The 27,615-nt window shown below is 40.2% G+C and overlaps 1 long non-coding RNA gene and 1 other non-coding gene across 7 annotated transcripts in view; both read right to left on the bottom strand.

The window, feature by feature from the left end:
* The window catches only part of LOC130721260 (uncharacterized), a 42,078-nt gene extending 14,666 nt beyond the window's left edge, over positions 1-27,412 (bottom strand). Inside the window, exons 1-4 of one of the 6 annotated variants that reach the window (XR_009013365.1) lie at positions 26,809-27,412; positions 24,945-26,705; positions 20,344-20,421; positions 17,776-18,584 (exon numbers count right to left, since the gene is read on the bottom strand). This is a non-coding gene — a long non-coding RNA (uncharacterized LOC130721260). The other 5 variants (XR_009013367.1, XR_009013369.1, XR_009013364.1 and 2 more) reach the window with 5 other exon arrangements.
* LOC130721736 (small nucleolar RNA R71) lies at positions 16,220-16,326 on the bottom strand. Its single transcript, XR_009013655.1, has one exon. It is a non-coding gene; the product is annotated as a small nucleolar RNA R71 (small nucleolar RNA).
* Positions 27,413-27,615: the final 203 nt, after the last annotated feature.

The following is a 27,615-nucleotide window of genomic DNA, read 5'->3' as shown; positions in this document are numbered from 1 at the left end:
GTTCACTAGCTCCATCCGCCATCCTTTCTTAGCTCATGGTTCCATCCACCATCTTTGCTAAGTGAGGAAAAATCGGGAGTGTAACACAATCACACAAAACACCACAAAACGTTAGGAAGACATTGACTCGGTCAGTGTTCTCCCCCGCCTCTATGACTCAACAATGAGCCTTCAGCACGCCAAATCACATCACACACATAAATCACAAACCATTCACAAAATGAAATAATACCAAATATTATTTATTTTACCAAGTCTGACACCAAGTCTCGATGTGGTCAGGCATGTCCCACTTGGAGCGTTCATTCCAACCTCAATCTTTGGTAAGCGACAACCCTTAATTAAAACATCCTTTCAATCCCTCACTTTTCTTCGAACTTACAAGTAGCGTCAGCACGCATCCCAAAACCTGGAAGACGTCATGCAAGTTCACCTCAAGGGTGACATACAAGGCAACAACAACCCTTAGATATCTAGCAATCATCTTCAAATAGACCTAGATATCACGCTCGTACTAGGGCACTAGGCGCCAAATCCAAATCCAATTGATCAACCGTTTATGACCTAATCATCATCTTAATACCTAAGAATCCATACATCATCTCTTGTTTCGGAATTATCCTCATTCAGACCTTAAATCAATCTTTCACTTATCCACAAGTCAAATTATAGCTTATTTTTAAGTCTGAAATCTCTGCATAACTCAGAATTCATTCCCTTCAAGATCAATCCATAAACTGTGCCTCAAGGGACTTAGCCCAACTTTTGATCCCTAGATTTTAATCTTCAAAGGTTCAACTGCTATCGTCACAACTAAAACCATTAAATCTCTTATTCATACCTGTCTCTCAACTTTCAAGGACAATCTTAACCCCTAAGGTTTTAATCCAGCTTAGTAAATCTCACTTAGTAATCCTAGCACATTTCTCTGAAATCCATATCAACACTCTCATGTATTCAACTTATGCTAAAACTTTCTTTCTCTAACTTGATCACTATCATACCAATCAACTTCTTAATCTCTCAATCCAATTCTAACAAACTTTAAGTCCTACACAATTAGGACAAGAATTTATGGACTTAAAATCTAAACCTTCACCGAGTTCGCACCAATAATGTCCTCTAACTCTTCAACATTTTTTTTTGATGAATATTCATTTCTTAGCACTACGACTTCTTCACAAAGGGATCAAATACCTAACAAAACTCATCTCTCAGATTTGACCAACATCTATCAATTCCTATCAACCTTTTATTATGGTCCATTGCCAGCTATAATTCTGAATATCACCGCCCTCAATATTAAGTCGATTAGGATTAATATGTCGAAGATGAAAATTTAGAAAAACCACTGGAAAGATCAATGAGTCCCTATCATCCAATAGTCACATAAATTGAGGTCCTATCCAATCGATTCAATTTCTAATACTTCAACCTCAAAAATTATGTACCCTTGACATCTCATCTCTTGAATTCATATGTCATTCCACTAAGATTCATCCTTAGCTTCTACCTTCGCCTTTTAACACGTCAAACACGTTGATACATACTCGACTACTCGTTTCTTCATCCCAGGCCACCAGAAATGAAGTTTTAAGTCTTGATACATCTTCGTCATTCTCGGATGAATACTCAATCTACTCTTATGACCCTCATCCAAGATCAACTTCCTCAAAATATCTTGACATAGAGTCAAACACTTAATCTCAAGTATCACGGCAATGATACTAATCACAGACATTCTCACAGCCAAGCAAACATCTTAGCAAACAAGTCTACCCAATCTCACCGCGGAAACTTTGAAAACACCTTTATAAAAAAAAAACAAAACACCAACGAGTTCAGAAACTCGTAAGCCCAAAACCCTTAGTGCTCTGGTTTTTCAACCGGAGCTCTGATACCACAATGTAACGCCCCGATTCTCGAGTGTCACACAGTAACCAAAACGTCGTGAATTTTCGTCGTTTAATTAATTAATCTTCAATTAGTGACAAAAGTTCAATTTCACAAAATTCTTGAAACTTAACCATTTCGAACTTGCGGAAATAATCATCAACGTAAACCTCAAACTTTATTAATCATTGAAAAGAGTATGAAATAAATATCCGGAAGAAAAATTCAAAGTAAATTACATCAAGTTAAAATATCCCAACTAAAATAAAGTAATTGTTCAATGCTTCCAAAACTCGGTACTCTCAACCCAAAAGGAAAAATGGATGTCTCTCAACCCAACCATATCCTTGGCCCCTTCCCCTTTATCTTCTTCCTCTTCATAAGGAGTATAGTCGTCATCTGGTAGTGGCTCGTCACGTAGTATCAGCTCCCCAGAATGAGTCGTCGCCGTCATCTTCACGACCAACTACCCCCCCCCCCCCCAAATAAACACATAAACAAGTAGTGCAAGGGTCAGGTCGCAAACAACAAAATCATAATCCATATCATAAAGCACAATAATCATTCGCATATGAAATTTAAGTTTTATGACAGTTAGTAATTTAGACTAGGGCATCCTCACATCACACAACCCACCAAAACACCTTGGCCAATCACATACATCCGCAAATGTACAATCACATGGATACGCAATGATCCACAAATCACAATTCTCACGGTGACCGCAGTCAACCAAATCACGAGGATCCACTGATCCACAAAATCTCCCTCGCGTGCAAGCTACCATTTGTCTCTAACGGCACCATCGTTCTCATGACCCATAGTCTTCACTAGACCTATGACCGATTAATCACATTTACTTGCAAGCGAATTATAATCTCATTCTCTTTGTATTTAAGGCTCTAAAGTCAGTCCTAGAGTCTTAAAAACTTTAACGACAAATAATAAACATAACGAAAATAGATATTCACAACACCAATGGGAATTACGGCTAGGTGGGCGACCCATGGTTCCTCAGTCAGGCAATATTCGTATATCATATATATTCATAATCATATTCACATGCCTTCCACACATAAACGATGCCAAATTAATCAAGCAAAACATCAAATAGTACCATTGAGCAAGATGTTCAGAATTCAAAAGGACAACCAACTAAATAGTAGATGGATACAAGTTTTTTCTGAATTTAAAGGTCACGGTCGTTTTCTAAAAAAAAAGCAGAAACCACAGTCACTAAAAATGTTCTGCAGAACTCATTTCACATCCAAATTTTACGTTTTACAAATATGTGGAAAGAGAATTTAAAATCCTACAACTTTCTAGTTCACCGCATTTTCGTTTGAAAATCAGAACTAGGTGATATTGGACCACGAAGTTTTCTGTCCAGTACAGGAAAAACAGCAGGTACATCAGTTACTAAAAACGTTCTCCAGAACTCATTACTAAACCAAAAAATATGTTCTTTATACTTCTGGAAAGGTGATTAAAAATCCTAAAATTTGTTAGTTCACTGATATTTCATTTAAACGCTACAACTGGGTGATATTGGACCTCGAAGTTCGCTGTCCAGCACAGAAATCTGACAGCGTCCCTTCGGCCTCATATTTCTTTACGAATGATCAAGTCTAGGGTTCCTATTTTGATTCAACCTGATAAAACTCTAATCCAAGCATCCTCAATAAACATGCTTTTCAAGCACAAAGGTGCAGCAACATACACTTTCACATATCTCACACACAAACATGCAATATCACAACTTTCTCATGAATTTCATGGTAAAGAAAAACCCTAAGCAACTACCCGTTTCCTAGACCAGCCCTTACCTTGATGATTCTTGATGAAAGGGAAAGGTTTTGGTGTTGAAAAAGGTCCAAGCAAGCTGCTGCAACGTCCCTTCTCTTCTCTCCCACTCGATCACTCTCTTTCTCTCTCGCTATCTCTCACTCTTTCTCTCGTTTCCTCCCTTTCTCTCTCGGTTTCTCTCTTTCTTTCTCTCTTCTTTCTTCACTTTTCCTTGCTGAGCTTTCACGTGAAAGTGTTCTGGTGAGGCTTCTAATTCAGTTTGTGAGAAAAGCACAAGGTTTCCCCCCTCTCCATGCACCAAAACCGGCGGCACACATCAAATGGGCTAGGGTTTTTGTTTTGTTTTTCCTTTTTCCTTCCTAGCTAGCCCAAGCCCATAAGCACAAAGTCAACTTAATTAATCATCCATTAATTAGCCATAATCATCCTTAGAACAAATAAAACTCCCCCCCATTCAACATATGTGGCCGCCAGCCACAAGGGTTATTAGGGTTTCAAACCCTAATTTCCCTCCTTCCTCAAGCCCATGACACTCCTAGCCCAATTAGGATCTTCTCCTATTAATCCTAAGCCCACATCCTCTGACTGGATCTTTAACCCACAATCAATCATTAACCAAAAGGATTTAACCTAAGAATACAATTTCTGATTTTTGTAAAATTCGTAGGTACTGTACAGCAGGACCTTTCGTCATAAAATTCAATTATCTTGAGCTACAGACATCGGATTGATACGAAACCAATTGAAGCATTTAGCTATCTCAGAGAGCTACAAATCTCATGAAGGAAGCTTCTCCAAATAAGGTCGTCAAGACCTCCTAAAATTTCACACAAGATCACGGACAGACAAGCAATTCAAGCAAACTTCACTAAAAACACCATTTTTAATGAATAAACCACTTAAACATTACATAGTAAAGGTTAGGGTCTTACAACGATAGCCATCACGAAATGGTTAACATGTTATCTCGACAAATGGGAGAGATTATCAATCCCCTGATCCAAAACACCAATGCCAACAACCAACAATTGGCCCATCAAATGAGACGTTTTGCAACAGCGTTAGAAGCCTAAAATGAAGTTGCGCCTCTACCTGGGATTGAGCCAATCCCGCCAGTCGCAATCCCTGCTTGTAGGCATGTACGACTGATGACCCTATTTTAGTAGTGTTTTTAGGGTCATTTCCTAGTTTGTTTCGAGTCTTTTTGTTGAGTCTCATGTAGTGTTTCATGCATTCTCATGCATTTTTATCTTTATTTGTGTTTTTACTTTGCTTTGGTAATTTTGTAGTTTTATAGGGACTTTTCTTGCATTTTGATTAGCTAGAGGACTTGCATATCTTTTCTATTTTAATTGAAGGTTCTACTTGCTAATTAACTCTTTGAAGCTTCTAGATATCTCTTTTACTTTGTGCCTAAGTTACCAGGTCTGAAACTAATGGATGAGGAAGGCCAAGAAGCTTGGAATTGAAAGAGGGCTTAAAGAGGCTTGAAGAGGAGTTACAAAGAGCTGAAAAGTCTGTTCCAGCGAAGCTTGAGCGCCTAGGCGCTGGGAATTGGCGCCTAGGCGCCAGACACCTCCAGAGAGCATGTTTTTGGGCTGGAATTGGCGCTCAGGCGCTCTGAATTGGCGCCTGAGCGCCCAGACTCGACTGTTTTGGCTATAAATTGGTTTTTAGACATTTCTCTTTGAACCTTTTGTCATTTTATCATATTTTCATAAGTTAGAAGAGAGGGTTTGAGTTCTGGAGCTTCAGGAGCTTTCTCTAAGCCCTATGTTTCTGGTTTCATCTTTATCTTCTTGTATGGATTTCATAGCCATGTTTGGCTAAACCCCTTTTGCTTTGGGTTCTTTGTAAGACTTATGATGTTTTAATCTTAATTCCTATTGTTGGAACATGTTGCCATGCATTTTGTCAAAACAACCGATTGTCGAAGCAGATGCCGTGGCATCTGACCTCGTGAAGCTAGGGCATCAGTCCTCAGCTTGTGTTTATGCTGTGGGCCCTCTGAAGATTTACTGAAGATATGTTTTTGAGTTACTTGAGGAGCAAGTAGCTATCCAGAAGGGTTTTAATTGTGGAGTTGTTATTTGTTGAAACAATCTTTGCTAAAAGATTGGTTTCTATCGTTACTTGTGCAATAAGAAACTGAATCTATCAAGATTGTGTTTTTGAATTGCTGTTACTGATATCTGTTTCTTCAGCCCGTGCCAACCCTAAAGCCCATGCTACCGCTGCTGAAGTCTATAAAAGGATGAAGACCTAAAACGTGAATGACCGAAGCTGAGAGAGAGAGAGATCGAGTGTTTTAGGATTTGTTATTGTGCTTCGTTCTTTGTTAGTTGTGAATCCTCTTTGCTCACTGATTCTATAAAGCAAAGTAGGGTTCTGTGTTGTTTGATTACGTTCAAACTCTGATTGTTCATTGTGTTTACCAATCACTGTGGCAGTGATTGAGAGAAAGTGAGAGGGGCTCTCATACTTAGGTTGAGATTCTAAGTAGAAATACACTGGGTAGATTAGGAAGTGAACTATGAACTGAGTTGTTCATGAGTGTCTGTAATTCCTGAATCTTGAGATAGTGGATTTCCTTTCTTTGGGTGCAAACCCTCCAGACGTAGGTGAAAGTTTTTCACTGAACTGGGTTAACAATTACTGTGTGTTGTTGTTTCTGTTGTTAAGTTTTGTTTTACTGTTAAGCGGTTGTCGAACCTCTTGTCCCAGCATCGTGCAGGACGATCGTATCAGAGGGAACCTGAATTACAATTGGCATCAGAGCAGGCACCCTGTTCTGGTTGGGTGAGCTCCAGGGAGTTTTATTCAAGTTCTCATGGATAACAAGGAGGGAGGATCAGTCAATAGGCCACCCATTCTGGATGGTACTAACTATGACTACTGGAAGGTTCGCATGACAGCCTTTCTCAAATCAATTGACAACAAGACTTGGAAAGCTATTGTCAGGGGTTGGAAGCACCCCACTAAGGCTGAGGTTGAAGGTACCTCTACTACTGTTGTGGAAAAACCTGAAGAAGAATGGACCAGTGTTGAAGATGAAGCTGCTCTTGGAAATTCAAAGACTCTAAATGCTATCTTTAATGGAGTTGACAAGAATATGTTTAGGCTGATCAATACGTGTACTGTGGCAAAGGATGCTCGGGAAATTCTGAAAACTGCACATGAAGGAACTACTCGAGTAAGGATGTCAAGGCTTCAGATACTCACTACTCAATTTGAAAATTTGATGATGACTGAAGAAGAGACTATTTCAGAATTCCACATGCGTGTCCGTGACTTGTCTAATGCATCATTTGCTTTGGGAGAACCTATGTCAGATGAGAAGCTTGTAAGGAAGATCTTGAGATCTCTTCCTCAGAAGTTTGCTATGAAAGTCACTGCAATTGAGGAGGCTCAAGACATCGAGAACATGAAGGTTGATGAACTTATTGGCTCTTTGCAGACATTTGAGTTGAAACTTAGTGGAAAATCTGAGAAGAAGAATAAGAGTATTGCTTTTGTGTCAAACACTGATGAAGGTGATGATGAAGATTGTGAGGGTGAAAATCTTTCTGAGGCTCTGGCCATGCTAGCAAGAAAATTCAACAGAGCATTGAGAAAGATTGACAAAAGAACCAGGCCTAATGTTCAGGACGTGAAGTTCGATAACAAACTCAAGCTCTCTAATTCACAGAGGAAGACCAAAGAAGAAGAAAGATCTGGTCAGAATAAAGGAGTGCAGTGTCATGAATGTGAAGGATATGGTCATATCAGGTCTGAATGCGCCACCTATCTAAAGAAGCAGAAGAAAGGTATGATGGTAACTTGGTCAGATGAAGACACAGAAGATGAGGAGGAGATATCTGCAAACAAAGTCAATGCTTTCTCTGGAACCATCTATGAGTCTGATACAAGTGATGAGGACATTACAGATGAGGAATTGGCTGAGACTTACAAGCTGCTACACATCAAGTGGGAAGAAGCATGTAAACTTGTGAGAGAAAAGCAAAGTGAGATAGATCAACTTGTCTCTCAGAATGAAAGGCTGAAAGAGCTCAGCACAAAGCTGAAGGAAGATCTGGAGGAATGGCAAAGTAAGTTTAATAATGCTGATGTTGTTGAAAAGGCTAATCTAGTGTTGATTAATGCAGGACTTCAAGAGGAAGTGGCAACTCTGACAAGAAAGCTTGAAGCTACTCACAAATCTGTTAGAATGTTGAACAGTGGTTCTGATATGCTTGACGAAATTCTGAAAGAAACTAGCAAGCAAGGAGGGAGTCTGAAGGGAATTGACTTTGACTATAAAACAGCAAACAAAGGAAATCAGAAAGGTTCAAAGAAATTTGTGTCTGCTGCAAAACAAACTGAATTCAAGAAGCCCAGAAATTATCAGTTGTCAGATTCATTGCCTCGATATGTACCTTTGCATGTGAAACCCCAGCTTAAGCTTGACAAAACTGTACCTTGGAAGTGTCACTACTGTGGTAAGAATGGTCATATAAAGCCCTACTGTTACAGGTTATATGGTTATCCTCAGATGCACGAGAAAAAGCCTGTTCAGATGAGGAAGCAATGGAAACCCAAGGGTGAAGTCAGATGTCAGGTAGCCTACACGTCCTTCAGAGCATCATCAAAGGAAGATTGGTATTTTGATAGTGGCTGCTCAAAGCACATGACAGGAAACAAGAGCTTCTTGCAAGACGTCAGAAGTCACTCCACCAACTATGTTACTTTTGGAGATGGAGCTAAAGGAAAGATCAAGGGAGTAGGAAAACTTGTTAGCACAGAATCTCCTAACTTGAACAATGTGTTACTTGTGAATGGTTTAACAGCCAACCTAATCAGCATAAGTCAACTGTGTGATCAAGGATATGATGTGAAGTTCAATAAGATAGAATGTGTTGTGACCACTGATGATGAGAAAGTTGTGATGAGAGGAGTCAAATCAAAAGACAACTGTTATATGTGGACATCAGAAGAAAAAGCTCATGTTTCCAGATGTTTGTTAACTAAAGAAGATGAGGTGAATGTATGGCATCAAAGACTAGGACATCTCAACTACAGGAGCATGCAAAAGATTCTTGCAGATGAAGCAATAAGGGGATTGCCCAATTTGAGCTTGGGAGAAGGAAAGCTATGTGGAGAATGTCAGATTGGTAAGCAAACCAAGGTGCCACACAAGATGCTCCAGCATCAGACCACGACAAAGGTTCTGGAATTGCTTCACATGGATCTCATGGGTCCCATGCAGGCTGAAAGCTTGGGGGGAAAAAGGTATGTGTTTGTCTGTGTAGATGATTTTTCAAGGTATACATGGGTTGAATTTATGAGAGAAAAATCAGAGACTTTTGAAATATTCAAGAATCTATGTATGAGACTTCAGAATGAGAAGGACTGTGTGATTGTGAGAATAAGAAGTGATCATGGAAGGGAGTTTGAGAATTCAAAATTCTTGGAGTTCTGTGGAACAGAAGGTATTAGTCATGAATTTTCTGCCCCCATCACTCCACAGCAAAATGGAATAGTTGAAAGGAAAAATAGAACTCTCCAGGAATCAGCTAGAGTAATGTTACATGCTAAGAAGATACCACACCAGTTCTGGGCTGAAGCTATGAGTACTGCTTGTTACATACATAATAGAGTCACCATCAGGGCAGGGACATCCTCCACACAGTATGAGCTATGGAAAGGTAGAAAACCATCTGTAAGATACTTTCACATATTTGGAAGTAAATGTTATATCCTTGCAGATCGTGATCCTAAGAGGAAGCTTGATCCTAGAAGTGATGAAGGAATTTTCATGGGATATTCTATGAACAGCAAAGCTTATAGAGTTTTTAACTCTCGCACAAGGACCATGATGGAATCTGTGAATGTGACTGTAGATGATGAACCAAGCAAGAAGGAAGAAGCAGTTCTGAATGAAGATGATGATGGTACTGATGTTCCAGCCGATGCTTCAGCAACCGCCCTCGACAATGAGTCAGAAACAAGTGCTGATGAAAAGGAAGACAAAGATATCACATCAAACAAAGCTCCATCAATCAGGGTTCAGAAGAATCATCCTCAAGAAAACATTATTGGTAATCTTCAAGAAGGGGTGACTACCAGATCCAGAAGTATAATTGCTCACAGTTGTTTCATCTCCAAGATAGAACCCAAGAATGTCAATGAAGCTCTCACTGATGAATACTGGATAAATGCTATACAAGAGGAGCTAGAGCAGTTCAGAAGAAACGAAGTGTGGGAGTTAGTTCCTAGACCTGAAGAAGTAAACATCATTGGTACTAAGTGGATCTTCAAGAACAAGTCAGATGAAACTGGAACAGTCACAAGGAATAAAGCAAGGCTAGTTGCTTAAGGATATACTCAGATTGAAGGAGTTGATTTTGATGAAACCTTTGCTCCTGTAGCTAGACTGGAATCTATAAGACTCTTGTTAGGTGTAGCTTGTCTCTTGAAGTTCAGACTATATCAGATGGATGTGAAGAGTGCTTTTCTGAATGGCTATTTGAATGAAGAAGTCTATGTTGAACAACCTAAAGGATTTACAGATCCGCATCATCCAGATCATGTGTACAAGTTGAGGAAGGCGTTGTATGGTTTGAAGCAAGCACCTAGGGCTTGGTATGAAAGATTAATTGAATTTCTTGATAAAACTCTGTTTGTGAAGAATGACAAAGGTAAGCTCATGATAGCACAGATTTATGTGGATGACATTGTCTTTGGAGGAATGTCGAACTCAATGGTGGAGCATTTCGTCCGACAAATGAAATCTGAATTTGAGATGAGCCTAGTTGGTGAATTGAACTATTTTCTAGGACTACAAGTGAAACAAATGGAGGATTCTATGTTCATATCACAGAGTAAGTATGCTAAAGGGCTAGTCAAGAAGTTTGGCCTTGAGAAGGCTGGTCACAAGAGAACTCCTGCTGCTACACACATCAAACTTTCCAAGGATGAACAGGGGGAAGATGTTGATCAAAGTCTCTATAGAAGCATGATTGGTAGCTTGTTGTATCTCACTGCTAGCAGACCAGACATCACATTTGCTGTCGGAGTTTGTGCTAGGTATCAGGCAGCTCCTAAAGCCAGTCATCTGCTACAAGTCAAGAGAATTATCAAGTATATCAATGGCACGAGTGACTATGGTATTCTCTATACTCATGATACAAATTCTTCTTTAGTTGGTTTCTGTGATGCAGATTGGGCAGGTAGTGCAGATGATAGAAAGAGCACATCTGGTGGATGTTTCTTCCTAGGGAATAATCTGATTTCATGGTTTAGCAAGAAGCAGAATTGTGTCTCATTGTCTACAGCTGAAGCAGAGTATATTGCAGCAGGAAGTAGTTGTACACAACTCATGTGGATGAAGCAAATGCTGAAAGAGTATGATGTTGAACAGGATGTCATGACATTGTACTGCGACAATCTCAGTGCAATTAATATTTCTAAGAATCCCATACAGCATAGCAGGACCAAGCATATTGACATTAGACATCATTTTATTAGAGACTTGGTGGAGGATAAGATTGTTAATTTGGATCATGTTACAACTGACAAGCAATTGGCTGATATTTTCACAAAACCCCTTGATGCAATCACTTTTGAAAAATTAAGAGGAAGTCTAGGGATTTGTCTTTCTGATGCATAGCAATTAGCTTGCCCCAGTATGTTAACGGCTAGTTTATTCTTGGTCATCATTAACTGCCGTTGTGACATCAGCAGAGAAAAGGTTACTTCATGGTTCATTTATCCTATAACTCCATCCAACGGGCAAATTGTGTTCTCTCAACCGAGTGTGCATCTATCTTCTTCAAGACTTATCATCTCTCATTCGCAAATCTGTTTCATTGTTCTGTACTCTGTTTGTATTTGCTCTCGATTCATCATGTCTCAAAGTTCAGGAAAGAAGGAATCTGTCAAGGCCAAGATTGAAAGAACTGCTAAAGGAGTCAAGTGCATGGGTTTGAAGAGTGATCTTTCTCAACCATCTTCTGTGTCCAAGAAAGCCTCCAAGAAGATGCGATCAAGAAACCCAACGTGTAAGGTCTACAAATCGCAGATCAAGAACAGCAAAGCCCCACATGTTCCTATTCTTGAGGATGTTCCGGACGAAGAGGAAATCAATGATGAAGATTCTCCAGTGAAATCGCCCCCTGATGTTGTGGCTGATGTTGAGGCAACTGGGTCTAAGGGAAGTTCTGCTCAAGAAACTCCTGGAAAGGATTCCACTTCTCCTGAAAATTCAGGCGATGCTACCCAGCCTAATATCTCTGTTTCATCCTCTTCGAAGGATGCTGATCCAGCCTCTGTTCAGGACATCTCTGATGATGCTTCTGATGATGTTCCTCTGACTGAGTCTTTTGCTGATAGTGTTGCTGCGAGGATGAAGAAGAAAAGAAGGATTTCTTCTCCTGAAGTCACTCCTACTCCATCAAAGAAATCCAGACAGGCCAGTGTGAAGAGTAAGGGAAAGCAAAAGGAAGAAAAGACTCCCACTGAGAAGAAGAAGAGGAAGATTTCAGTTGAAGTTGAAGACTCTGAGTCAGATGTTGAAGTCGGTGTCTGGGACATTCGATCTTCTGAGAAAAAGAAGTTCTCTGGTAAGCGTATTCCTCAGAATGTTCCTGCTGTTCCTATTGATAGAGTGTCTTTCCACTTAGAAGAGAATGTGCAGAAGTGGAAGTTTGTTTGCAAGAGGAGAATGGCCAAGGAAAGGGAAGTTGGTTCAGATGTTCTTGAATGCAGAGATGTCATTGCACTAGTTGAGAAAGCAGGTCTGATGAAGACTATTCAGAATGTGGGACGGTGCTATGAGAAGCTTGTGAAAGAGTTCTTGGTGAATCTCTCTGTTGATGTGGGACTTCCTGATAGTGCAGAATTCAGGAGAGTCTATGTGCGGGCTGAATGTGTGATGTTCTCACCTGCTGTGGTCAATCAAGCACTTGGAAGAAGTGCTATTGAATTTGTTGATGAAGAAGTGTCCATGGATGATGTTGCCAAGGAGCTTACTGCAGGTTATGTGAAGAAGTGGCCCAGCAAGAAGTTGTTGTCTACTGGAAATCTGAGTGTGAAGTATGCTATTCTTAACCGGATTGGTGCTGTGAATTGGGTTCCTACTCAACATACTTCTGGTGTTTCTGCAACGCTTGCCAAATTGATCTATAGGATTGGCAAGTCTATGGCTTTTGACTTTGGAACTTTTGTGTTTGAGCAGACATTGAAGCATGCTGATACTTGTGCTGTGAAGCTGCCTGTTTCATTTCCTTCACTTCTTACTGAGATAATCTTAAAGCAACATCCTCAGATTCTGAGGGCAGATGATGTGGCTATGTCTCGTGGAGTTCCAATCACTTTGGATCACCGTTTGTTTATGGAGCCACATGTTCTAGACATTGCCTTACCAACCAGCCGAACATCTGCTCCTCCTGTGACTGAATCTGACGCTAAGGCCATCATTGCTGAATTACTGGAGGTTTCCAAGGCTTTGCAGGAGACAATCAGGGTGAGCACTGCCAGGAAGCTCAAAGTTGATGCGTTGCTACTCAAGCTACAAGAAGAAGAACGTCAAGATGGTGAACAAAGTGCTGCTGCTCCGAATGTGAGTAATGAAGAGGAGGAAGGATCTGAAGAGTGTGCAGAGGAAAGTGCAGAAGGATCAGGAAAGGACTCCAGTTCTGAAGACTAGTTTGTTTTGTTTCTGATGTATTCGTGCACCCTTTGCAAATTTGTGCTAAAAAGGGGGAGTAGTATGCATGTGTTTTATTTTCAGATGTTTCAGATGGTTTCAGCTATTGTGAAGTTTCAGAAGTGTGTGAACAGTGTTTTCAGATGTTTCAGCTGTTTTGAGGTTTCAGAAGTTTGTGAGGAGTTTTCAGATTTCAGTTGTTTTGAAGTTTCAGAAGTTTGTGAACAGTGTTTTCAGATGTTTTCAGCCGTTTTGAGGTTTCAGAAGTTTGTGAGGAGTTTTCAGATGTTTGAGTTGTCAGAAGTTTGTGAAGACCTATGTTTCTACTGTGGAGTTCTGTCTCTGCTATGTGTGTTCTGATAGTGCTAGCATTGGTCTGTTTAATTTTGAAGACAAGTTCAAGACAATGGCTATGTTTGATTCTGAACCGTTACTTCTGATACGTTACTTCTGATAGTAGTGCTCCTGATCATGTGCTGCCAGCTTCTGAAGGTAGTATTTCTGATACGATGATGTTCAAGCTAATCTATTTTGGTGTCATCATGTGCTAAGGCTGATTGTACCTTTGGTTTTGTGTTTGTGCTGCTAAGTGGTTTGTTCCGACTATGTCTTCTGAAGTATGGTAGTTGGTTGTGTAGATGCATCAGTTTGAGGAGGAGTTCTGACTAAGGGGGAGAATTGTCTCTCTAGTTTTTATCCTCTCTGATTGTGAGTTGTTTTAGACAAAATTTGACAAAGGGGGAGATTGTTGGAACATGTTGCCATGCATTTTGTCAAAACAACCGATTATCGAAGCAGATGCCGTGGCATCTGACCTCGTGAAGCTAGGGCATCAGTCCTCAGCTTGTGTTTATGGTGTGGGCCCTCTGAAGATTTACTGAAGATATGTTTTTGAGTTACTTGAGGAGCAAGTAGCTATCCAGAAGGGTTTTAATTGTGGAGCAAGATTTACTGAAGATATGTTTGCTAAAAGATTGGTTTCTATCGTTACTTGTGCAATAAGAAACTGAATCTATCAAGATTGTGTTTTTGAATTGCTGTTACTGATATCTGTTTCTTCAGCCCGTGCCAACCCTAAAGCCCATGCTACCGCTGCTGAAGTCTATAAAAGGATGAAGACCTAAAACGTGAATGACCGAAGCTGAGAGAGAGAGATCGAGTGTTTTAGGATTTGTTATTGTGCTTCGTTCTTTGTTAGTTGTGAATCCTCTTTGCTCACTGATTCTATAAAGCAAAGTAGGGTTCTGTGTTGTTTGATTACGTTCAAACTCTGATTGTTCATTGTGTTTACCAATCACTGTGGCAGTGATTGAGAGAAAGTGAGAGGGGCTCTCATACTTAGGTTGAGATTCTAAGTAGAAATACACTGGGTAGATTAGGAAGTGAACTATGAACTGAGTTGTTCATGAGTGTCTGTAATTCCTGAATCTTGAGATAGTGGATTTCCTTTCTTTGGGTGCAAACCTTCCAGACGTAGGTGAAAGTTTTTCACTGAACTGGGTTAACAATTACTGTGTGTTGTTGTTTCTGTTGTTAAGTTTTGTTTTACTGTTAAGCGGTTGTCGAACCTCTTGTCCCAGCATCGCGCAGGACGATCGTATCAGAGGGAACCTGAATTACACCTATTTCTATTCATGAATCCTCTGAGTAAACCCTTGAATCTCATATCCATGCTTTATGTTTCAAGTTAGAACATGTGCCAGCTTTATACTTTTCTATAATAGAACGGAAGTTTGTTATAGATTAGGGACTTGTTGTGGGATTACCTCTTCTATACTTGCTACTAGGAATAGAGGAAGGGTTGGGGTTTGTTGGCCTGAATTGCATGCTTAATGCCTTTAGCAAATGTTTAGGTTATCAAAAAATTGTGCTTATCTTTTGGCTTGAGAGGATTATCTATGCGAGGCATCGATAGATGATTGATAAGGCTAGAACATCAAGGAGAGACTCAGAGTTTTGTGGATAGAATAGGTTGATTAGAACTGAATTAGTCAAGCAAGAACCCAAGACATTCTCACCATTGATTATCACACACTTATATTTCAATTGCTTGTTAATTAATCACCAAAACAATCAACCTTTAAAACTGAATTTTACTCGCTTTCCTACCGTGAACTCGAGGCTTAAACTGAATTCACATTCCAATTCCCTGTGGTTCGATAAATTAAAACCGGGTAGATTCTGTACACTTGCAGATTGACTAACAAGTTTTTGGCGCCGTTGCCGGGGAATTGTTTGTGGTTTTTTGGTTTAAGTTTTTAGTTTGTGGTTTTATTTTTTGTTTTTATCTTTGTCTAGAATTGGTGCTACTAATCTTTCTCTGTTTAAGTGTCACAGATTCAGGTTACTCTCACAAGAGACACCACCATGGGTGGCCAAATGACGGAGGAGGAGATGCAAGCCCATATCGAGGCAAGAATCCAAGAGGGGATCACCCTCCGATTATGTGAACAAGAAGTTGAGAATGCCAACCGGTCTCTTCGGGAACTCACTTCGGCTACCATGAGTTATGACTATCCCGGGAGCATTGTCTTTCCCGAGGGAGTGGGAAACTTTAAGTTGAGACCGACATTCATCAACTTGGTGAGCCAAAACCAATATGGTGGAGGTACTTTGGAAGATCCACATGCTCACATGGAGAGGTTCATCCGGAATTGCAACACTTACCGTGTGAACAATGTTCCGACGGATGCAATTCGGTTGAGCTTGTTTCCATTTTCTTTGAAGGATGCAGCGGAGGAATGGCTGATTTCACAATCTCAAGGGAGTATCACTACTTGGGAAGACCTAGCAGAAAAATTCACAACAAGGTTCTTCCCAAGAGCCCTTTTGAGGAAATTGAAAAAAGACATCATGAATTTTGTGCAACCCACTGAAGAAAATCTCTATGAAGCTTGGGAGCGCTTCAAGAAGCTCTTGAGGAAATGTCCTCAACACAATCTCACCCAAGCTGAATTGGTTACAACATTTTATGATGGTCTACAATACTCTTGGAGGTTTGGCCTAGATGCAGCTTCAAATGGCGAGTTCGATGCTCTTCCCCCACAAGCGGGGTATGATTTGATTGAAAAAATGGCGGTGAGAGCCATGAACTCCAAGAATGAACGCCAAATCCGAAGAAGTTCTTTTGAAGTGGAAACTTATGACAAGCTCATAGCCTCCAACAAGCAACTCTCCGAGGAAATGGCGGAAATCCAGAAACATATAAAGGCGACCAATTTGGTCGGTGCTACAGCAGCCAAAGTGGAGTGTGTGGCTATTGGAGGGCCCAATGTTAGTGAATTTTGCACCATTACTAGTCAGGGTTTCCAAGGTCAAAGCTCTGGACTTTCTCAACAAGTCCAAGAGCAAGTTGGTGAAGATGATGGTGGCAAGAAGAGCTTAGAGGAGCTATTGGAGAGCTGCATCAACCGCATGAAGAACAACTATAAGAACCAAGGGTGGCTATAAAGAACTTGGAAAGTCAAATTGGCCAACTGGCCAAGCAAATGGCCGAGATACCTCAAGGTAAGTTTTCTCCCGATTCTTTAATTTTTTCTAAACAAGAAAATTCTGCTGTAGTTACCACTAGGAGTGGGAGAGTGTTACATGAGTCAAAAAAACAAGTTGAGGGAGAGAAAAATGAGAAAGTAGAGCAAAAAGATGAGGGTGTCATGGAGAAGAGAGTGAGTGAACCGGTGAAAGCTAGAGTTGTGAGTACTCCTTCTCCTGAACTCAGCAAGATTCCATTCCCCAAGGCTTTGGTTAAGAAAAATTTGGATAAACAATTTTCCAAGTTTTTGGAGGTTTTTAAGAAACTCCACATTAATATTCCTTTTTCTGAAGCCTTGGAGCAAATGCCAATCTACGCTAAGTTCATGAAGGATATCCTAAGTAAAAGAAGGAAGTTGAGTGAGGTAGATGAAACTATCATGATGACTGAGGAGTGTAGTGCCATTTTGCAAAGAAAAATGCCTAAGAAGAGAAGGGATCCTGGGAGTTTCACTATCCCAGTGGAGATTGAGGGGTTAACTGTTGTTGAAGCCTTGTGTGATTTGGGAGCGAGCATCAACTTGATGCCGCTTAGCATGTTTAGAAGGCTGAACTTAGGAGAGGTCACCCCGACCATGCTTTCCTTACAAATGGCAGACCGATCCCTAAAAACACCTTATGGGATCATTGAAGATGTTATGGTGAAGGTGGAAAAGTATGTGTTCCCTGTGGACTTTGTGGTGCTGGACATGGAAGAGGATGCAAAGATTCCTCTCATTCTAGGCCAACCCTTCTTAGCCACTGGTAGGGCTAAAATTGATGTTGATAAGGGTCAGCTCATTCTCAGAGTTGGTGAGGACAAGGTAAGATTTTCGGTTTTCAATTCTAATTTGCAAACTAACATTAATGATGGTTTTGTTTGTGATATGATCAAAAGCTTGTCCAGGTCTTCAAGGGAGACCCCCAAGGTAAGTGAAAAAGATGTTGGGCTTAATCAAGCTCTCATCAAGCTTGTTAGTGAAAACAAGTATGGGGGGTCTAAAGATGAGAACTTCCAAGCCCATGTAACACCCCGATTTCGGTGGCGTCACTTTAGTAACAAAAATAAACTTAATGCGCAAAAACGTGAATATTTTTTTTTTCGATAATATAAACAAGACTGAAATAAATTAAACTCTAATGCGAAGGATAATCAGAAACTAATATACAATAACAAATACAGCCCCCGCCGTAAGTACCCAACCTCGTCACGAGTAACCTCCAGTGACGGAAAGTAAAAGAGAGCAACGCCCGTAGGCAAAAGTACAGACCAAAGTAGAGGTGAAGTGTCCGCAACACAAACCTCAAAAAAACGAGAATAAGTTAGCCCAATCGGCCTGAAACAAGACCTCCTAAGTCCAACCAACTCTCTGTGATTCCCGTAAAGAAACCACACAAAAAGCTACAGGTGGGAAACTACCCTGTCCCCAAAGAAATAAATGATGTTCAGAGCTAAGACTCTACTCCTACACTAATCCCATCTCGAGGAGCTCACACTAACACTCAATCCTACATGCTAGCATGATCGTCGTCTGAATTCGAAATCCAGAACGACCTAGTCTATGTACACCATCCGTCCTCCTCTCGCAACCGCGATACGCTCCGGTTCCAGCATCTCAGACCTGGTTTCCCCAGAAGGGTGAACCGTCGTGAACCAGCCCGCCAAAGACATCTGACAAAGGGCGTTTGTCTGCCAAAGCACACACAGAAGACGCGAGGGTCAACTCCAAAGAATTACGTAAATAATAGCACCAATAGATACAGATAATAGAATAGCCACTTAGGCTTATAGCTAGGGATAACATCCTAGGGTTGCGCAATGAATATAACGACAGTAATAACACATAGCATGCATCAGATAAAATTAACGATTATCAATCACACTCAGCAACTAAGTTAGTATGCATGTTGCATGAAATGATATGGCGGTTAACCCAGTTAACCAATGCATTCCGGAAACGGATGGACATCAAACGGATCAATCCTAGCACCAGCAACGGTGGGACCATTTCTGCCCGCGTGCCTCTTACACCAAACAAAGGTAGCCAGATCAGCAGTAAACCCTAAGGTCTGCCATTTCGGTCTGCTACAAGAGTCGTCTACAAACGCTCTTACACGGCATTCCGGGTCTTATGACCATTTTGGAAACCGACGAAGGTCCGGTAATCACGCCGTGTATTAACCTCCTATGTGTGCATGAATGCAATGTGATTAGCCAAACAACGTCTCCGACCTCACTCGACACGTCGCCACGTGTTCTAGCTAACTTAATGTCTCTATAAAGAATACCCTAAGGTAAAAGTCGATTCTGCGACAAAATACAATAATCATAAAATGAGTGCAACCACTCACGATAACTCTTCGAGTCATCAATGCTCTCACGAAGTCTCACGCTTCAGTGGAGTCTCACACATTCACAAAGTCTCACGCTTCAGTGAAGTTTTATGCTTTCACGGGGTCTCACGCCCTAGTGAATTTACACACTTGCACGAAGTTTCACGCTTTAGTGAAGTTCCATGCTATTCACGAGGTATCACGCCTCAGTGAAGGTCCATGCTTTCCACAAGGTCTCACGCCTCAGTGGAGTATCCCGCATTCACAAGGTCTCACGCCTCAGTGAAGCTTCATGCTGTTCACGAGGTCTCACGCCTCAGTGAAGATCCATGCTTTCCACAAGGTCTCACGCCTCAGTGGAGTATCCCGCATTCACAAGGTCTCATACCTCAGTGAAGCTCCTTGGCTCATCCCTTGGATAGCCTATCAACACAACTGCTCCCAGAGCACAAGAGTATCAACATACTCAGAACTTACCATCTCCTCAACACTTGGATCCGACGACACTTCTCGTTTTCCAAAACTAAGATTTTGCATCCAAAGCTTTCTTTCGAGTTTATTATCCTTATTTGAAGATTTAGAGGTTGTTTAATATCTTATGAGTTTTCTTTACAAAATAATATCCTTTTAGTCTTATCGCAAAAACTTATAAGTTCTTGGGATCTCCTAATCCCCAAATAACTCCAGAGAATGTCTCGATCCATAAAACACCATAACAAGGCCCGAATCTCATTCGTCCTATCAAACTTTCTCAAAACTCTCAAAATAAAATCGGCATGACCTGCCTGCTATTCTCACTATTCAGAAACTCAGATTTCATTGCAAAAGCATAAATAACTCAGCACAATCAATCAACATGTCATATATCAACATATTAAGCAATAACCACATAGCACTTAGCATATAAGGCATGCATCACACATCCTAAATTACCCACATAGCACATAGCATGTAGTTCACTCTCAAAAACATTCAGTAGATGAATCATCTACATTGTCAGCCGAAGCCTCAGAAAACATTTTTTCCCATCAATCACAAGCAAGTGCATAAACAGTAAACAATGTCGAAAGCATCGACCCTAAGCATTAACTAGAGATTCAGTGAGAAGCCCTCACCTGAAGATTCTCCAGGATGATCTTCTAACGCTTCTTCACAATCAAAGCCTTGCTCCGTTGGAAATTCCTCAAAATCACCTTTAGAGCAAAACCACAGAAATACTATCAGAATCTATCAGAAACTAAGCTATCAATACATCACTAAGGTTACACGAAGTAGTACATACTCCGAGGTACGATAATCTAGCGCGAAAGGACAAGTTTTCGAAAAAGGAAATTTTCCCCCTCCCCCCTATAGGGCTCGGCCACTTTTGGTAATTGTAGGGTCGATTTTTCTTCGATCAAACTTGGTTCCTATGCTTTCATTAGCCGTAACTAAGGGTATTCTGAACTCGGAAAAATTATCGGATCAAAAACTGTCGCAGGGGTATTTTGGTCATGATTTTTAACTTAGAATTTCAAAACTGAAATCCCAAAAAGCAAATTTGACAGGGACGTCACTAACGACGTTTATGACAACTAATCCTACTAGCACTAAGCTAAGGCGATAGTTTTCAGCCCAAAAGACGATGCTTTACTCCAAAAATGGGTATTTGAGGCATAAATTGATTCCGGCGGAATTTCGGCGACATAACGGAAAAACTAATCCGGCATAAGTGATCTTGGGCACGTAAGGAAGATGTTTAGAATCAAAAATGAAATATTCAGGATAGTTTTGTAAAAACCTCTAAACTATCAGCTCAGAAAAGTCTAGAGAAAAGCTATGGAAAAAGCGATCAGAGGTAAGGATTAGCGACTATACCTCGAAACCTTGAAGTAGCAATTGATTAATCAACGATCAAGCAAGAAATGAAGAAAATCTCTTCTCCTCCTCCCCTATGCAAACTCGCGGCCCTCTTGGTGGAAATGGGTAAGATTTTGTGATATTTTCTCATTCTTGGCTATATATAGAGGTTGTCAAAACGCGGTAAAATGAAAGTTTCGCGAATCTGATTTTTCCGGCTTCATTCTCCGTGAATTCTAAGATATGTTTTGGCGAAAGAATTCCAAAACTAAAATGAGGTCTCCTTGTATTTTTGGCGACTAATGCATAATCGGTATAAAACTATTTTGCCCGATAAGTTGCTTTTTGCATCGGCTGTCGGAATAGAAAATTTCCTTCTGAAGAAAGATTGAAATCATCAAGAGAAATGGGTGTACGCGTGTAGAATCTTCATTTGAAGCTCTGAATAGAAAAAGTCTTCATTGTCGGGTGATTCTAGGGTTTTGAAATACCAGGGTTTCGGTTTCAGCAAACTTCCGATGATTGGAATCGGACGTTCGTAGATCCTAGAGTTTCGCCTCGAAACGATTGTGATATATGGAAAAAGAGAAGTTCAAACATTTCTCTGAGGATTTTTGGAATTAACTTCCATCATGCCTATAAGTGAAAACTAGCTATTTACTAGGGTTTCTGACCTAGGTTTAAGCGTATAACGATCGTGCTATAACTTTTATCGACTTCGGTACGATCCTCAGACTTTTCCTGAACTTTCTCCTTCATATATTTATTTCATTTGGTAAACTCTAGTTCAGGTTTCCCTTCACAATACATCAACCCTAATCGTGAATAAGATTTTATTCACTTAGCATAAGCTTAAAAACTTGGGTCTTACATGAGTACCCTCCAAAAAGAAAGTTTCGTCCTCGAAACTTAAGGATCAGTAAAAAGTTCTGGATCGTGTTCCTTGATCTTTTCCTCTAACTCCCATATGGCACCGTCTGTGTCTTTGTTTCCAAATGACTTTCTCTAAAGCACTCTGCTTTCCCTTCGATTGTTTCACTCTTCTAGTCCCAATGTTGACCGCCGGCGTCTCAACAGACATATCATCTTTCAATTCTATGTTGTCCGGTTGGACCACTTGCATCGGGTCTCCGTTGGAAATAATATTTGTTGGCATTCGTGCAATCGCACAGCCTTTACCACTTATTCCTTTGCTTTTGTTCGTCCAAAATGTTGTTTAGAAACTCGGTACATCTCTATGCTCCGGAGTGAATGCTCAACTTGAGTCTTAATACCTTGTGCATCACAAGACTCATCCCCATTAACATTAACTTATCAACAACTTATAAGCTAACCTTCATCTTAATATCTAACAATTCATTATTATCGTCTTCGTCCTCAAAACCTTCCTCACTCAAACCAACTCAGACTTACTGAAATCTCTAACACTTCGCATAAATCGAGATTTATCCTCTAGAAGATCAAATCATAACTATACCTCAAGGGACTTAACTAGTCATTTCGTCATCCGATCCTCCAACCTTCTGAGGTTTAACTACTATCGTAACTGCTATCACCACTACATCCCTTACTCATACATGATTTTCAACTCCCCAAGTCAATCTTAATCATAGGATTCTTATTCAACTGAGCAAAATTCACTTGCTAACTCTAGCATGCATCACCGAAATCCATAACAAAGTTCCATTCACTATTAGACTCTGAGTAGCTTGTCCAAATATGACAACTTCAAGTATTTGTAACACCCCAATTTCGGTGGCGTCACTTTAGTAACCAAAATGTAAACTTAATGCGGAAAAACGTGAATATTTTTTTTTTGATAATAACTAAGACAAGACTTAATTAAATAAAACCCAAATGCGAAAGGCAATAGAACTAATATACAATATATAAACAGCCCCCGCTGTAAGTAGCAACCTCGTCACGAGTAAACCTCCAGTGACGGTAGTAGAAGAGTAGCGCCCGTAGGCAATATGTACAAACCACAAGGAAAGGTTGAGTATTCGCAACTCACACCTTCAAAAATTGAGAATAAGCTTGCCCATCGGCCTGAAACAAGACCTCCTAAGTCCAACCAACTCTCTGTGATTCCCGTAAGGAAACCACACAAAAAGCTATCGGCGGGAAGCTACCCTGTTCCCAAAGAAAAACAAATGATGTTCAGAGCTAAGACTCTACTCCTACACTAATCTCATCTCGAGGAGCTCACACCAGCACTAAAACCTACATGCTAGCATGATCGTCGTCCAAATCTGAATCCAGAACGACCTAGTCTATGTACACCATCCGTCCTCCTCTCGCGACCGCGATGCGCTCTTGTTCCAGCATTTCAACCCTAGTTCCCCCCGAAGGGTGAACCGTCGTGAACCAGCCCGCCAAAGACATCTGACAAAGGGCGTTTGTCCGCGAAAGCACACACAGAAGACGCGATGGTCAACTCCAAAGAATTATGTAAATAATAGCATCGATAGATACAGATAATAGAATAGCCACTTAGGCTTATAGCTAGGGATAACATCCTTGGGTTGCATATTCCATAATGTACATAACAGCAATAATAACAATTAACATGTTCCAAATAGGATTAACAAATAACAATCACATTCGACAACTAAATTAGTATGCATGTTGCATGATATGATATGCAGGTTAACCCAGTCAACCAATATGCATTCCGGAACGGATGGACATCAACGGATCAGCCCTAGCACCAGCCACGGTGGGACCATTTCGGCCCGCGTGCCTCTTACTCCAACAACAACACGTAGTCAGATCAGCATAAAACCCGAAGGCCTGCCATTTCGGTCTGCTACTAAGAGTCACCTAGCAGCGCTCTTACGCGGAAATCCTGGTCTTATAACCAATTTTGGAATCCGCCGTGGTCCGGTATCTCGCCGTGTTTAAACCACTTAATGAGTGCATGCAATGCAGTGATTAGTCAAACAACGTCTCCGAATCTCACTCGACACGTCGCCACGTGTTCTAGCTAAATTAATGTCTCTAAAAGCTTACCCTAAGGTAAAGTCGATTCTGCGACAAAAGACACTTCTTCATAACAACACATAACTCACGATGATCTCCAAATCATCCGACTCATCTCAATCTGATGGTCACAACTGCTCAACGAGCACAGAATATCACACTCTCGGAAACTAACGGTTTCCCGGACTTATCCCCAGGATAGCCCAACAACACATAGCTGCTCCAACAGCACAAGAACATCGACATACTCAACACTCCTCAACTTCCTCAACACTTGGATCCGACGACACTTCTCGTTTTCCAAAAACTAAGATTTGCATCCGAAGCTTCCTTTCGAGTTTATTATCTTTATTTAAAGATTTAGAGGTTGTTTAATGTCTTATGAGTTTTCTTTTCAAAATAATATACTTTTAGTCTTATCGCAAAATCTTATAAGTTCTCGGGATCTCCTAATCCCCAATTGACTCCAGAGAATGTCTCGATCCATAGAACACCATAACAAGGCCCGAATCTCATTCGTCCTATCAAACTTTCTCAAAACTCTCAAAATAAAATCGGCATGACCTGCCCGCTATTCTCACTACTCAGAATTTCAGATTTCATTACAGAAGCATAATTAACTCATCACAGTCAACAACATGTCATATATCAATAAATCTCATCATAAACACTTAGCACTTAGCATATAAAGCATGCACCACACATCCTAGATTACCCACATAGCACATAGCATGTAAGTCAATCTCAAAAACATTCAGTAGATGAATCATCTACATTGTCAGCCGAAGCCTCAGAAAACATTTTCCAATCACACACAGTCCAGTGCATAAACAGTAAACAATGTCGAAAGCATCGACCCTAAGCATTAACTAGAGATTCAGTGAGAAGCCCTCACCTTAGCCAATTCTCATACTAACTGCAATTTCAATCCCAACACATCTTTGCTTTCCCGTGTCGGTTCGCTCCCTTTTATTCTTTAGCTTCGTCGTCATGCGCACCCGTCATTCGTACCCTTCATGAGTACCCATAACGTAATTACTATTCGAGTTAACATACTGACTTAAAGTCTAAACTATGACTTCAGGCATTTGACTCGAAGCGAACGTATGTTAAACCTAATCCCCATAATGGCTATAACCCATTAGGATAAAACTCAGAAATTCAGACAAGTCGTTGTAATAACAACAAAATAGTAACAATATTCAATACTTCAAAAAACTTTTGACTTAGTAAGTCGACTTTAAAACCAAATACTGATATCTTTAAAATAGAAAAGTATACATAACTAGTATTTACTCCTCTAGTTTTCCTTAGAGTTCTCAGTCTCTATTAGGATACTCATTGAGGTCTTTTCACAATATCATACAAATGAGTCTCTTTCAATTTAATTAATTACATAGCATCTCACAATAAATCTTTTCCTTTATTTTATACAATCACACACACACATAGAATAATACCTTTCTTTGAAATTCTATTTTGGTGCCACGAGAAATACTAGACATATAGTCACCTACATCATTTAATTAACAAGAGGATAAACTTTTATTTATAATTATTTAAACATTGAATCCCCAAAGGATTATACAACTAGAGCAATTAAAATGGTTATCATTAAAATTGGAAGGAAACTTCATGTAAGGAAACTTCATGTAGGTGATAAAGGCGTAGAAATAATAATCTAGGAGAAGCTAGTCCCAAATTCAAACTCACTTTAGGCAAAAGCATTTCCAAACTCAACTTTAAAGGTATAGCTGTCCCAATTTTCGTGATACAAAATAGCTCACTAGAAATAAAGAAAATTTATAATCTTAAGTGTGGGAATCACAATAGAAAATTATTGTCAAAAACTTAAGTGATTCTAATTGCTTGACTTTTAAAACTGAGGTCTTCAATCAAAACCAAGAGTAATGAAAACGTGAACTAAAAGTTGCAAAGAACTATTCTTATTTTAATGTATTTTTGCTACATTCATCAATTGTTGTATTTTCACAAGAGCTATATCAAACTGTCTAGTGTCTAGGCAAGGCCATTATTTGTTAAAAGAGAATGATATTTTAAGTTAAAACTAGATGACCCCAAAAAGGAGTATTAGTCATTGTACATTAGCATATTAGGTAACTAGAAATAATGGCTAACGAAATTGGAGTTGAAATACATCAAAATTGGGGAGGATGGTCCAACAAACTACAAGGCTTACGTGAGAGACCATTTTGACAGAAAAAGTCCAGTGAAAAATCCAAATTCTATTTAACAAGGGACAGCCCTAAATAACCATGAATCATGGCAAAATTACACAAAGGATTGAAATTTTTAATTATTTATTTTCAATATAACTCCATTGATCTCATCAGCCAAAATAACCTAAGTGTAACCTTCAAAACATTTACTTCAACTTTAACGTATGGTTTTATTTTTAGAATAACAATACCAATATAGACACCAACAATATCATTTTCCATCATAACTAATTAATACAAGGATAAGCCCAAAATACTACCACTATATTTTTTTTTTCTATTAACATATAATTTCTAAACACAGTGTTCAAATCTTTCTCCTTCTACCTCAAGTCTCATGGTCCTGGGACTGAGCTTCACTTCTTCCTCTGGTCTGGTCTAGTCGTGCTCTCCCCTTCCTCCAGTGGCCATTGAAACTGAAAATATAGGCACATAACTCAGAGAATGGAACTCAGGATATGAACAAGAGAAAAGCTAGGGTTTTAAAAAGGGAAATTTGAAATAGATAAGAATAATCACCTATTAATGATGATTGAGCCTTGGATTCAGGAAGAGGAGGTTGATAGCTTCAAGAAATTGGCCTCCTTTCTCAGAACAAAGCTCGCCGGAGAAGACGGCGGCGGCGGCGGTCGCCGGAGTCACGGTGGCCGATCATCGAATCGATGAAGGGGTTTTGTTGCGGTTGATGAGAGGAGTTCAGTGGTGGCGTTGGTTTCTCCAAAAACTTAATGGTTCGCCGGAGATCGGAGGAAAAAGGTGGCGGCTAGGGTTTTGGTGGTGGCTCTCATGGAGAGGAAAAACAGAACATGGACAGTGGTGGTTGCTGCGTGAAGGAGGCATAGAGGTGGTGGTGCTCGCGGTTTTGGCTCGTGGTGGTGTTGTTGTTCCAGACATGTTGGGAAGAAGAAAATGGTGAGGAGGAAGAAGAGAAGTTGCAGACAAGCTTCAGAGAAAGTGTTCTGCAGCTTTTGTTTTTGAGAGAAAGAAATCAGAATAATAAAAGAAAGAGAGATATTTTTCTTTTGTGGGAGAAAGAGGGAGAGAATCGTGAGTGAGAAGGGAGAGTGTGGAGTGAGGAAGAGAAAAGTCTGAATAGGTGGATGTGGGGCCCTTGGAGAGAGAGATTGGGAAAGGAAAAATAAATTGGATGAGTAAAGAGAGAGAGTGGAAACGGTTGGAGAGTGAATGAGGGAAGAGAGGAAAAGTCAAACTGATTGAGGTAGGGTCCACGAAGAGAGAGAAAGTGTTAGTGGAAATTTGAATGAAAGGATAAGTGGTTAAGAAAAGAATAAAGAATATTCTTTGGTGATAGGCTAACATAGGTAA

Source organism: Lotus japonicus, chromosome 5, assembly GCF_012489685.1.
Source record: "Lotus japonicus ecotype B-129 chromosome 5, LjGifu_v1.2".
NCBI lineage: Eukaryota > Viridiplantae > Streptophyta > Magnoliopsida > Fabales > Fabaceae > Lotus > Lotus japonicus.
The sequence above is the reverse complement of the archived record's forward strand: the minus strand, read 5'-3'. Positions and strand labels throughout refer to the sequence as shown.